The following is a 13559-nucleotide window of genomic DNA, read 5'->3' as shown; positions in this document are numbered from 1 at the left end:
GTATTGTGAAAGGCAAACTAAGCTTTCAGAAGATAATGTAGAATATTGTTATTCTGAGCTTGGGGCAGGAAAATATTTCTTTTTTTTTTTTTTTTTTTTTGAGACAGAGTCTCATTCACTCTGTTGCTCGGGCTAGCGCACGGTGGCGTCAGCCTAGCTCACAGCAACCTCAAACTCCTGGGCTCAGGTGATCCTCCTGCCTCAGCCTCCCAAGTAGCTGGGACTACAGGCATGTGCCACCATGCCCAGCTAATTTTTTCTATATATTTTAAGTTGTTCAGCTAATTTCTTTCTATTTTTTTCAGTAGAGACAGGGTCTCACTCTTGCTCAGGCTGGTCTCGAACTCCTGAGCTCAATCGATCCTCCTGCCTCGGCCTCCCAGAGTGCCATGATTACAGGTGTGAGCCACTGCACCCAGCCTAGGAAAATAGTTCTTAAACAGCACAAAGTACAGTGATTTTTAAGGAAAAGCTTAATAAATTTACTACATTAGATTTGACAACTTTTGTTTACCATAAAGAGAATGACAAGGCAAGCCATAAAATTCAAATTCAGTATATATAAAGAGCTCCTACAAATCAATAAGATAAAAATGGTAAAAATACTTGAACAAGAGCGGCACAAAAGAATATATTCAAATACCCAATAAATAGAAAAAGGTGCCTAACCTCATTAGTAACCAGGGACATGTAAACTAAAACCTTAATGAGATACCATCATAGATCCAACAGATTGGCAAAACATGGGAAGTCTTACAATCTTAAATGTTGGTGAGCATATGTTATGATGAAAACTCTTATACTCTTCAGGTGGGAGTATAAATGGGCATAACCACTTTGTTGTGTTCACAACCACTGAAAGTCTGGCTTTATCTGATAATCTAGAAGATAAATAAACCCTATAATCCAGCAATTCCACTCATGGATCCTAAAGAAATTTGTAGACATGTGCACCAGGATACAAATGAAGAATGTTCATTATTTATAATACCCTAAAACTGGATGCAAACGTTCACCAACAATAAAAATTGATAAATCAGGATACATTAACCCAATGAAATATTACACAGCAATGAATATGACTAAACTTGAGCAACAAAATGGATGAATATTAGCAACATAAAAAGGAGAAAGATTTTTAAAAAATTCATACAGTATGACCCATTTAAATAAAGCTTAAAAAGAGCCAAAACTCTACTAGGTCATTTAGGATTAAATGTATGGGTAACAAAACTACAAAGAAAAGCAAGAAATGGTTATCGTAAGAGGCAGGAAGGGATGGAAGTGGGGAAGCGTCTCATAATTGGGCTATGTTCCATTTCTTGGCTTATGGTGGTGGTCAGACAGGTGTTGGCTTTACAATTAGGTATTAAAATATTCACTTTCTCTATGAACCTTACATTTTATGATTAATAACTATTTAACATGTTTTTTAAAAAATACAGATTTGGGTCTCCTTTGTGTACTAAATTATTTGATAAGATTTACTTTTAGGTGTTTCCATGAAATAGTATATAACAATGGAAATCAGTCCTTCTGCCTTTATGAGCATTTCAGCATTAAATTATGAAACAATTCAATTTTGTGTGTATTAGCACTGAGGGAGGGAGAAGGGGAGAGAAAAATGAGCCTGGAGTGCTGCTGGCTCTGGATTGCTAGCAGGCACCCTGCTGCCACCTACCCAGCTGATGTGATTCGCTGACAAGCTGGGAAGTGATCTAGGAGGAGGCCTGAGCCCCAGTCTCCAGGTCTTTAGGTGTAGGTGGGTGGAGCTGCCAAGACACTAAGTTCTTTGAACGGGTTCCTGTGGTGAGGTCAGGCCTGGGGAGACAGGGCGTGAAGCTTGAGTCCAGGAGTGAGGGGACTCCTCGGTGCCTGCCCAGGAAAGGGGCTGTGGCCTTACAAAGGGCTTGGGGTTGTGGAGTATGAGGGGAAACCTAGTGGCTCTAGAGAGATCCTGGCTGTACCGCAAGGCTCTTTGTGCGCTGAGGGGTTGGGTATGGAGCCCACACCCTCCTAGTTCTTAGTCCCTTCAATCAAAGCTCACAATGCCTAGCTGCTTTCTTGTCTGGGACACTATGATATAAATAAGAGGTTTTTTTCTTTAATGGTTTTGTGAGGTATTCTGAGACTTCTCTTAATCCTCAAAGTGTGGTCAATGACCAAGAGAAAGCCTAGAAAATGGTCAAAAGTTTGTAAGCAAAATTAAATCAATTCCAATTTTGATATTGACAATCTACTGGGCTTAAGAACTTGCTACCTCTGTACCAAGTTGTCCTGAATGCAGAGCTAACAGTGAGGACTTGCCTTTCAAACATCTCTCATGCTCCGTGCAGCAAGGGGAATCATTTCTCTACTCTACCTGCTGCCCTGATTTTCTCCCACTGATGGTGTGTTCCTGCTCTGCCAGTCCTGATTCTTCTCTTTGACTTAGGATCTTCAGCTTCTCTCCGAAGGGTGCCTGGACAGTGATGGGTGTAGGGTCCCACGTTACCCTGTACTTACTGCCTTCATGTGATGGTCTCACTTCAGTGGGGGTGGGGGGGCCCATCAATCTCAAACGTGATACAGTGGAGAGAAGTCACGGAGATTTTAGAGCCTCATAAGATTTTTGGAAATAAGACTTGCCAAGCTTATAAAGATTATAGCATCCAATATTTTGTTAAACTATATTTCTTCCTAAAAAGTTTCCCTTCACAAAATCTTGCTCAAAATGGCCAGAACTCTTTCCTTTTTCTGAGAAGGAAAGGTGATTCTTAGGGAGGAGATGTCTGTTTTTACTTGGGGATTTCCATGGAGAAAGGGCCGTCTGAAATATCCAAGTCTCTGAGCTCTCCTGAATCAGTGTTTAATTAGGAAATCTAGCAGTTTGGGACCTCTGGGGATGGGGTGAGGCAGATTGGCAGGTGGAGGCAATGAACCAAGAGTAATCCCCCTCCTCCCCTAAGGAACCAGCTGCTCCTCCAGTGAACCTGAGTCTAGCCCAGCAATCTAAGGGGCAAAATCTGGCAAAAAGAGACCACTTCTCAGACCTTCTAAGAAGATGAAGGGGAAATACAAGCAAGTGAGCACCTGAAAGCTATTACCATTTGAACCCCAACTCGTTCCTTTGGAGGTGCTAATGAAGAGTGAGATGACTAGGAGAAGGCAGATGACCGAGGAAAGGACAGAGAGCAGGTATGGGCTGGAAAGCTGGGGTGCAAAAGCTGATGTTTACTTACAGGAACATGTACTTAAAACTGATATGTTTCAGTCATAAAATTTCCCAGCTGCCTGTGCATCTCTGCCCTGCACCAACATTTTACCATTCTCTTGTTGGTAAGAAAAAGAGGGCAATAAAAGTAACTTCAGGGTAATTGCTTGGGAGTTATAGGAGATAGGAAGAAAAGTACACGTTTTATAACCCAGCTTCCCTGCTGGGTCTGCTGCCCACCCGAAGGGGCCCAGAAGGAAAGCTGGTCAGGGAAAAGGCACAGCTGGTGAGCTCCGGGACAATGTCTAATGAAACTCCCGATGTGACTGCGGTTGCAGTGGCTGTGAGGGAAACCGGTTACGCAGCTTAGGAGGAGTCTTCTGCCTGTGTGGGTAAGCTATGAAAAGGGGAGGAACTGCTAAATGAGTTAGGGCTGGTTTGCACTTTCCTGTAATCATGGCTCCAGCTGACTTCACGATGAATCCTAGGGCAGTAGGTGGCAGTGAGTGGGGTCCACGCCAGTCTCAGGAAAAAACCACAGACCCACAAAATGTGAGTGTGTCTTATTCCAATGCAGTAGATAAAAAAATTCTCTCTGGATTCTGCTCAGAGAAGTGAACAAATGCTTCTGGAACATATTTTAATTTCACAAAGCATGCAGGAAGTGATTTGTCACTCAGATCTCTTAGACCATGGTTCTCAGAGTTGAGCTTGCATTCCTCAGAGGGCTTCTTAAAACCAGATTGCAGGGCCCCACACCGGTTTCTGATTCAGGAGGTCTGGGGTGGGACCCAAGATGTTGCATTTTTAACAAGTTCTCACAGGAGGCTGACGTTGGTCAAAGATGTTTCTCAATGGCAGAAATACTGCACATAGGAAAGGGCAGTAGTTTAAGCAGTGACTTAGGTAAGGCTACATGCAAATAGGTTTCTTACAAATTTTTAGTGCCTGTGAAGACCATTACATTGCCTGAATCCACTGATTTCACAATAGGTAGATGACTCCAAGTTTAACAAAGACCTAGTTCTCTGAGGGAAACTGTTGTGTTGTAGCCTCATTGTGAATACATCAGAAGAAAGTTATAGTTGTATCTGCCTGCCTGATGTCAGAAGTTCTTTTTTAACCTCCAACTGGGATTGCTGAGCCTTTAGGCAAACAATTGTTTGGGAAAGTCAGAGCAGGTACCTAAGACATTGTAGCCAGTGTTTTAAAACAAGAGCCACTGAGCTGATGTTTCCTTTGCCTAATTGGTGCGTTAATGATACGATTGAAGTACCGCTGCCAGCACCACATAGCTGAATACATCTTTGGTAAATAAAGGATTTTTGCATAATTCACCTCATTTCTCCAACCTCATTACCTGTTTTCCTGCCACTTACACCTGCATAGCCAAGTATATTGTAGGGAAATTGCTGCTTTGCTTTTCTACAGGTAGAGTTGGCATTTGATGACCACATAGTACAACTTACTATACACCAGTACTAATCTGACAGCTTCAACTTATGAGTTGTACTACTATATTTATCAAAACATTTGAGTTGCATTTTCATGATTCTAAGTATAGCTTGTTTGTTTCTTCCTTTTATCTGAAGTGACTTGGAGAATTCTGGAAGTTCTGGCAGAAGTTATGATAAGTAACATAATCAGAACTAAAGTTTTAATTGACAATATGGAATTCCAACTTTGGAACTCCCTCTCAGTAGTGTGAGTTTGAGGGATATTTTTTAAGGTGGCTTTTGAAATGTTTCTATATTGATGGAGTTTTTAACAAAAGGCCTGTTTTTTTTTTTTCCTAGAAAGATATAGATACTAACTTTGAAAACAAAGTTTTGAGAATAAAACTTTGTGTATGTCCACCAAGAATTGCCCTTCCTTTTGTAATCCTCTAAATTCCAGAAGCTTTCTGTATATATATTATTTCAAAGTTCATAAGCCCAGAAACAGCCATGGGTGTTACCTTTCTTTCTCATTCTTTGTGCTAACAGATCATCTAGTGAGATTGCTAGAATTAATTGCGTAACCCAAAATATCAGTTAACGGGAGGGAAGAGTGTACACATTCACATATGAAGATACGTAACATGTGACCTTGGTGGAGTATACTTCCCTTTTGTTTGAAACCTGCTCTTTTTAATATGCAAAGATGCCCTGCAAAGTTCTTGTGCACAGGAGGTGCTGAAGTGTCAGTTCTGCCTAAGCATCCCTGTGTAAGCTCCTGCTTATGAGGAATCAGGATTATAAGGGAGAAACTACAATATGCAATAGCTGTTCACTCTGGCAATATAGATATAGTGCATCATTAAAAGAGCAAAGAGAATGGGGAGAGCATGTGGAAAAGGGAGCTGTCTTCAGTAATCTTGGTGGTGGTGGTACTGGTTTTGTAGCTCTGAGAGTGTGGCGCAGGTGACGTGGAAGGGCAAGTGTGTGATTACAGGATAGTCTAATCTATCATCCCCTGAATCCTTGATCCAGGATCCTCTACATGGAAGGATAGAGGTAACAGAGATAAGATGAAAGAAGTTAAGTAGAAATCCTGCAGTCATGACTTGGAGATAGGAGTATCAGCATGAACTAAAAGTGTTTTCATTTAGCTTCCTAACTCTGTCTGCTGAGACCACCTCGAAATAACCATGAGCAACCTGCTAGCACCAAGACTGTGGTCTTGAAACACCATTTCCTGTTGAAAGAAACCAGGCCTGGCTTCTTGGAGAAATGGATGGTTCCAGAGCCAGAATAGGAAATGTACAAGATGAGCCTGGAACATTTTGTCACATCAGAAAATAGAGAGGCTATGAAAGACTAACAGGGTTGTGCTTCTTGGCCAGGCTCCCACGGGCCAGAGATGAGAGAATTTGCACAGCCATAAAAAGATACTGGTGGTAGACAGAGATCCTCAAATATGTAAGTCATCATAAAAGAGAAAAGTCACTTCTGTAGCATGATAGAGAATGAACTCCTTAAAAAGTAAGAAATGGAACCAATTTCCCTGGTTTTCTTTATAGGTGGAACCATCAAGTAACCAACTAGCAGTTGAGGGAAAGTTTCTCTGTATAGAAGTAGCCCAGCTAATCTATGAAAGAATAATAGATTTAGAATCTCCCATTTTGCACTCCCTGATGAATGCATGTAGGCTAGTAACATCACAGAAGGAAAGATGACCAGATATTAAGTGCCTTCCAATGCAAACATACATTGCCACCCACGAGCTTATCTTTGAAAAAAAAAATTAAACCTGAAGAGGATCAAGCCTCAAACTTCAAAGGACATAAGAAAATGAATTCAATTACCAAAAGCCAGTCTATGCAAAACTTCACAGGGCAAATGACTCAATTTCTTCAAACTGCAAAAAGAAAAAGGAAAGAGAAACCTGTAAATTAAGAGACCTCAAAGACATTTATTTTAAAAAAGCAAAACTAAGCTATTGCTTATAAGGACACAGATTTGGGAGCTGGAACTACAAAGAAAAGCAAGGAAGTGATAATTGTCAACATCTGGATGGTCATTATTTTTAGGGAGGAGGTAAGGGCTGTTAGTAGCATGGGGCACAGAGGCACTACTGCCAAAGTGATCGGCAAAGGTCTATTTCTCAACCTGGGTAGTGATTGTAAGGTATTTTGTAATAATTTATTAAGCAATACTTTATGTGGTTTTCTGTTCCTGTTTTACAACAAAAATGGAAAAAGTGAAAAATCACAGGAAATATTTGCAATACACATAATCAACAAACGGTTCATAACCTTTGTAAAAGAAAATATCCTACAAAGCAATTTAAAAAAAGACAGTCAACATAACGGAAAAATGAGCAGAAGACTTGGAGAAGCGCTTCACAGGAAGAGGAAATCCAAATAGCCAATAAACAAGACAAGCGCTGAAGGGACATGCAAATTAAACCGCAATTAAAGCAGAATTAACTGTCAGTGTTGGCAAGGATCTACAGGAACTCTGACATTGCTGGTGGGAATGTAGATTGTTACAACAACTTGGGAAAATGGTTTGGAATTATCTGATAAATTTGACGCCATATCCAGGGTGGGCTGCTAAATGTTTTAACAAACAGCTCTCCGGAAGGAAAGCCCTGATTTGTGGTGTTTGTTTCCATGGTGTAAATGCTCCTGCTGTGACTGATTTCAAGCTACCAGTGTGACCTCCCTTGAATGTGGAGTTCAGAAAAGGTGCCCAGTTGCACACCACCCCACAGTGTTCCCACCCTGCAGATGCAATCGGCAGGAGTAATGAGTGTAGAGAATAACAGAATGTCAGAAAATAACTAGAGTCTTCAGTAAAATAATGAGTCTTCAGTATGTGTCACCTTTGTTTTTAAAATAATCGTAAGTTTATATATATATAATTGAATTTTTAACAATAGCTGTTATCAATTTGCTAGTAAATTTCCACAAAATTTAACAAGTGGCTCTTGGGCCAGGAAGAGTCAGCTCCACCACACACACTGCTGTGGCTACATCTGATGACCCAGAATTTCCAGGCCACCCTACAGAAATGTCATACGTGCATATACAGAAATATATATTTATATTTCCCATAGTCATTCAAAACTAGAAATGATCCTATTATCCAATAGTAAGTGGATTTAAAAACTGGTGAGTTGACATAGTGAAATTCATCATATAGCAATAAAAACAAGCTAAAGCTACATTTACCAAAATAGGTGAACCTTTAAGACAATGTTGAGTGAAAAATCGGACACAAGAGCACACCAATACAAGTCAATTTATATGAAGTTTAAAAACAGGCAATACTGTACTACAGTGTTGAGAGGTACAAGCACATGTAGGTGGTAGAACTATAAGGCAAGGTGGAAAAAAGTCATGAGAGACGGAGAGAGCTCTACCTTTGGCTAAGAGGCAAGGTTGTGGTCAGGACACATGGGGCTTTGGGGTACTGAAATGTTGCTGCTTGAGCTGGTGGTGGTTACAGCCTTTTGCTTAAGCTGAACATGAGTTCCACATACTTTTTTGTGCATGTGTTGCATTTCACAATTTTTAAAAAGACGATAGAAAATTATCTCTAAGCATAACATTCAAGTTCAGCGAAGTTGGTATCTGAAAGGCACCCTAGAGAAATAGACCAGCAGAGAGCAAGAATCCAAAAACAGGCCATAGGACCAGTAGCCCTGAGCAAGACTTGATTCTCCACGAGTCATTTTCCTTTGTGAACCTGGGGCTATAAGCACCCACTGGTCCATTTTATGGCATTAGCAAAAGGATAAATAAAATGTGCTGGTGCCTTAAACCCGAGGGAGCACTAGAGAAGTATATTCACGGGAGGCACAGTAGTGCTGTGGTGAATGTCACAGGCTATGGGGTTGGACAAATGGCTGTGAACCTACCCTGCTCCAATTCACTGAGAGAGGACACTCCTGTGAGCCTCAGTGTCCGTAACTGAGTGTCCTGGCAAAAATCCCTTCATTGTAGAGCTGGTGGCAGGACTGAATGTCATGTCTCTCATGGAGCACACTCAAATAGTAGTTTTGTTTTGTTTTTTAACAAATATATAACCTGTACATGAGCAAGCATTACATGGGCATGGGACCAAAGCTGAACTTTCTTTTTGTCTTCCTCTGTTCCTGTAAATTTTCTGCAGTGGGAATAATATTCTCCTGACCCTGGATGAAGACTTGGGCAGGTGGAAGAATTTTCTAGTCACTCACAAGTAAGTCCTCCCTTGCTTTTAGTCATGAACAGTCTCAATTACAGAAATGGAAATGTCTAGTCTCATGTGACGATCAAACTCTGATTTGGGTTGGCAGTCGGCATGGCATTAAATTGTCTCCCCTTTCTAGCACATTCCTGTGTCCATATGGAAGCCTCCAGTGGGAACAGGGTGTCATCCTCCTCCTTGTCCATCTTTCCCTGCCCACTGTTCCATCTTTTCCTTCCCTGTCTCCCTTTGCTTTTCCTCCCTCGCTAACACCTTCAGAGAGAAGCTGGGTCCTGGAATAGGCCTGGCAGCAGTCAAAGCCATCTCTCATGGCCTCTGCAGACATACCTCTTGGTGCACCTGGGCTTTCCCACTCCTCTGCTGGTATTCAAGTATCTGCCAAAACACAAGTGATGGCGGTTGATTTCTTTTATAGCAAGCTCTGAATACATAGCCTTTACTTTTCTCATTTGGTTGGTCTTAGATTATTTTCCTCAAGAGAGGGAACAGATAAAGACATACTTAGTGGTACAGAGGAAACAACATCAATCTGAAAATGATCAAGAACATCTCCCCAAAAGTAGAAGGTAGTTGCATCTGTATAGGAAAGAGTGTGGAGCTAGAGGCTTGAGAAAATGCAGAGGGTTCTGAAGAGATGATATGGAGAATGGAGTAAGAAATTAATATAAGAGGGATATGGTGGGATGATTTCTGAGCATCACAGAAGGTGAGGTTGCAAATCTCCTGTAAATGGAAATGTATTACTTTAGAAGTAACGCATGCTGACAGAGGCCAGGCATGAAGCATATGCAAGCAAATGGGGCTGAGGGCCACAGTAGGGAGTAGTGGGGACTGTGGCCAATGGAAGATCATGGTGCTGCCTGAAGAGGGCAGCAACTTCTCAACTCCCACTGATTGGGCTTTTGTTTCTAAAGGCCAAATCCTCAATTTTAAAGAGAAACTAGAAATACAGAATTGTATGGAATTTTCTCACTTGTTTAAATGTTTACAGAAGTTTTAAACAGGTACAAGAGGTTTTGTTGGTTTTGTTTAACATCAGTTTGCATTCTAGGCCTCAGATAGGATAAAGAATACAGTGGTCTCTCATGACATTACCTCATCGTCCAGTATTCCGAACCCACCCCCTACTGCTCTCCTCCTCACTGCTGCAGTCACACTGGCTTCCTGATGCCCCTTTGAATATGTCAGGCACAATCTTGCCCCAAGTGCTTGATGCACTTGCTGTCTTCTCTGTCTAGAATATTCTTTCTTCAGGTATTTGCATGATTCCTTCACTTTATTTCAAGTAACTTTTAAAGAAGTTCTCTGAATACTTCATTTAAAATTGTAATATCCCCAACAGCATTCCCTAGCACCTTTCCTTACTCCCTGCACATCACCTTAGTACCTACCCCTACACCTTTGATTACCATTTGATATATTGCCTCTGTGCATATCTTTCTTACCCACAGGAATACAGGCTCCATGAAAGCAGGGGGATATTTTTCTGCTATATTTCCGAGCCCTAAAAGAGGGTCTGGAATACTGTATGCACTTAAATAATTTTCAATGGCTATATAAGCATCTTCATACCTAGGCATTTTAGCCACAAATGCAGAAAAAATTTTCCTTTTTAAATAGTTTACATTTTTTTCCTTGCTCTGGATGTTTCCACTCATAGAAGAGACTGCTTCTTGGGAAGTATATGACAGTAACATAATCAATGAAAATTATTCTATTAAATAATGTGAGAACCTACACCTTGATATTCATCACATTTGCCCTAGCAGCAAATATTAGGAGTTGGGGTATGAGGGTGGGCAAGAAGGGAAAAGACTAGAGATGGGAGATTTACATATCTGATAAGATGTGTAAGTCTCTCCCACTGAATATAACTAGAAAAGCCAAGTTAAATATAAAAACTAATTTTTTAGAAGCATCAAAGGTCTACCAAACTAGTGAAGGATCCCCAAGGCCAAGATCCAGAAGATACAAATCCGGAAAAGTGGGCCCAGTGATTAGGGAGCTCCAACTGCTAAAGCAGTAGAGGCAGGGTTACCAGATAAAATACAGTTAAATTAGAATTTCAGATAAGGAATGAATGTTTTTAGTATAAGTATGCCCCAAATATTGCCTGGGATGTACTTGTACTAAAATTATTTGTTGACAATCTAAAATTCAAATTTAACTAGGTGTTCTGCATTTTTATTTGCTAAATCTGAAAATCATAAGTGGAGGAACTGAGAGACAGACTGGTGCCTTTGACAGCCTCTCAAAGCTAAGGAGTTAAAATGTGGAGTTGAGAGCTGATCGAGAGAGGGAAGCAACAGCAAATAGCCCCTCAGTGTAGTAAGCCTGTGGGCTGAACCCTAGAAATGAGGGTGAACCAAAAGCAAATTCATCCTTGTTTATACTCCAGAACTCCTTTGGGTGGTCTGGAAAATGTTGTGCTAATACTGGATACAGGTGGTCCCAGATTACTAGCGCCTTCAGATGCCTGAAAGAAACAATTGTGAATGTTCTCTGTGGGAAGATAATATTATCCTATGTACTATGTAATTCTATAAATAATTTTTCCAAGTATAATATTCACAAACAATACAATCAAATATAATCAGGGACACAAAAAACTAAGAAACATGAGCAAGACCCAGCACAAATGGATAACAGAAATAGGCACAGAAACAGACCCACAAGTATTAATACTACAGATAGTGGAATTACCACATGAATGTACAAACACCTATGTTCATGGAGAGTAAAGCCAAACTTAAGTTTCAGTCAGGTTCCTGAAACAAAAAGTGATATTTTAAAATCTGCAAAGAAGCAGCTACAAATTTAGAACTGAAAAGATTAGAGAAGGTGTGTGTATGTGTGTATGTGTGTGTGCGTGCATATATACACAAATGTTTGTTGTTTATTTGGATAGAGGGGTTTATTAAAGTAAAGCTATTGCTTTAATAGGTTTAAATCAATAAAGTGAAAGAAATTTAGTTGACTACTCATTAAATTATCTTCCGAATAGATTAATTAAATATCAGAGGCAGAACTCCCAGCTTTCCTCTAGAATGCAGAAAGTTGCAGTAAATCACTATTCTTAAAACAACCAAAACCAATTTTTAGTATTTTTAAAAGATAATGGAGAGAAATTTAGAGGAACTAAGTACCAGAGAAGAAATAAGCCCTTTCTAGATTCAAGATGCTCAGTGAACCCCAAGCAGATAAATATAAATAAAACCACACCTAATTAAACTACTGTACACCAAAAAATAATGAGAAAATCTCAAAAACTGCCAGAGAAAAGACACATTACATTCAGGGAAACAGTAATAAGAATAACAGTGACTTTTCAACCAAAAAATAGAAGCCATGAGACAATGGAAAAACATCTTTAAAGTGCTTAAAGGGGGGAAAAAGCCAGCCTGCAATTCTATATCCAATGAAAACATAGTTTGTGAAACAAAGTGAAATAAAGACATACTTCAACAAGTAAAATCTGAGAAAATTTATCCCCAATGTACTCTCCCTTCAACAAATATTCAGAAAAATGTGGGCAAATATAAATGACTATTTTAAAACTTTTAAAAGATTGCTGTTTAAAGCAACAATAACAACAATATATTGTGAGGGATTATATATATAAGTAAAATATGACAATATCACAAAGAGCAAGAGAAGGTAAGTGGAATTATATTATTGAAGGTTCTTATATGATTCATGAAGTGGTAAAGTACCAACTTAAGGCAGATGGAATGAGTTAAGGATGCATATTATAATTGCTGGTCACTAAAAATATAGTTAACCTAAAGAAAAGGACATAGAATAATGAATTACATTTAATTTTTTTTATAAAAGCAGAAAAACAAGACAAACGAACAGATGGGATACATAGAAAACAAATAGTAAGACAATGGACTTAATCGCACCATATCGGTAATTACATTAAATATTAATGGCTAAATCTTCCAAAGAGATTAAGATTAAAAGAGCTTGTCAGATAAGGTAAAAAGGAAAACCACCAAGACTCAACTATATGCTACTTAGAGGATGCCCATAGACATGTTGAAAGTGAAAAGATGGAAAAAAATATGGCAAAAGATAGACCATGACAACACTAACCAAAGAAAAGCTGGGGTGGCTATTTAAGAATCTAAGTAGACATCAAGGCAGGGAGTATTGCCAGAAATAAAGAGGAGTGTTTCATAAAGATAAAAAGCCAAATTCTTTAGGAAGATGAAATAATCCTAAATGTGAAATAGTTAATAACAAAAATGAGCAGAACTGAAAATAGAAATAAATGTCAGGAATACACTAAGTGCACATTCAAACTTAAATATGTTTTCATTTTATTTCTAACTTTTAAATTAGTAGTCCCTTTTGTGGGATAAAAATAGCAAAAGTGCTGTACCTCCCTCATTCCTTCTTAATTACCACCTTGGTTATGAAAAATTATTAGGTAGCTCTATTCTACATAGTACTTGCTTGGGTCATGGAATAGAAGAATACAATTTATTCTGTGAAAATTGTATAAATCAATGTCTGAAAAAAGTCACAAAATATATTGGGGATAAAACAAGTTGCACACAGTAATAGAAACTCCTTTGTTTTAAGGAAAAAGATATTTATATATAAATAAAATATTGTATGTTTATATATAAGTATAAATTATGTACCTATAGAAAATTTGAAGAAATGGACACCAAACTTAA

This window comes from Eulemur rufifrons, chromosome 7 (assembly GCF_041146395.1).
Source record: "Eulemur rufifrons isolate Redbay chromosome 7, OSU_ERuf_1, whole genome shotgun sequence".
Classification (NCBI taxonomy): domain Eukaryota; kingdom Metazoa; phylum Chordata; class Mammalia; order Primates; family Lemuridae; genus Eulemur; species Eulemur rufifrons.
The sequence above is the reverse complement of the archived record's forward strand: the minus strand, read 5'-3'. Positions refer to the sequence as shown.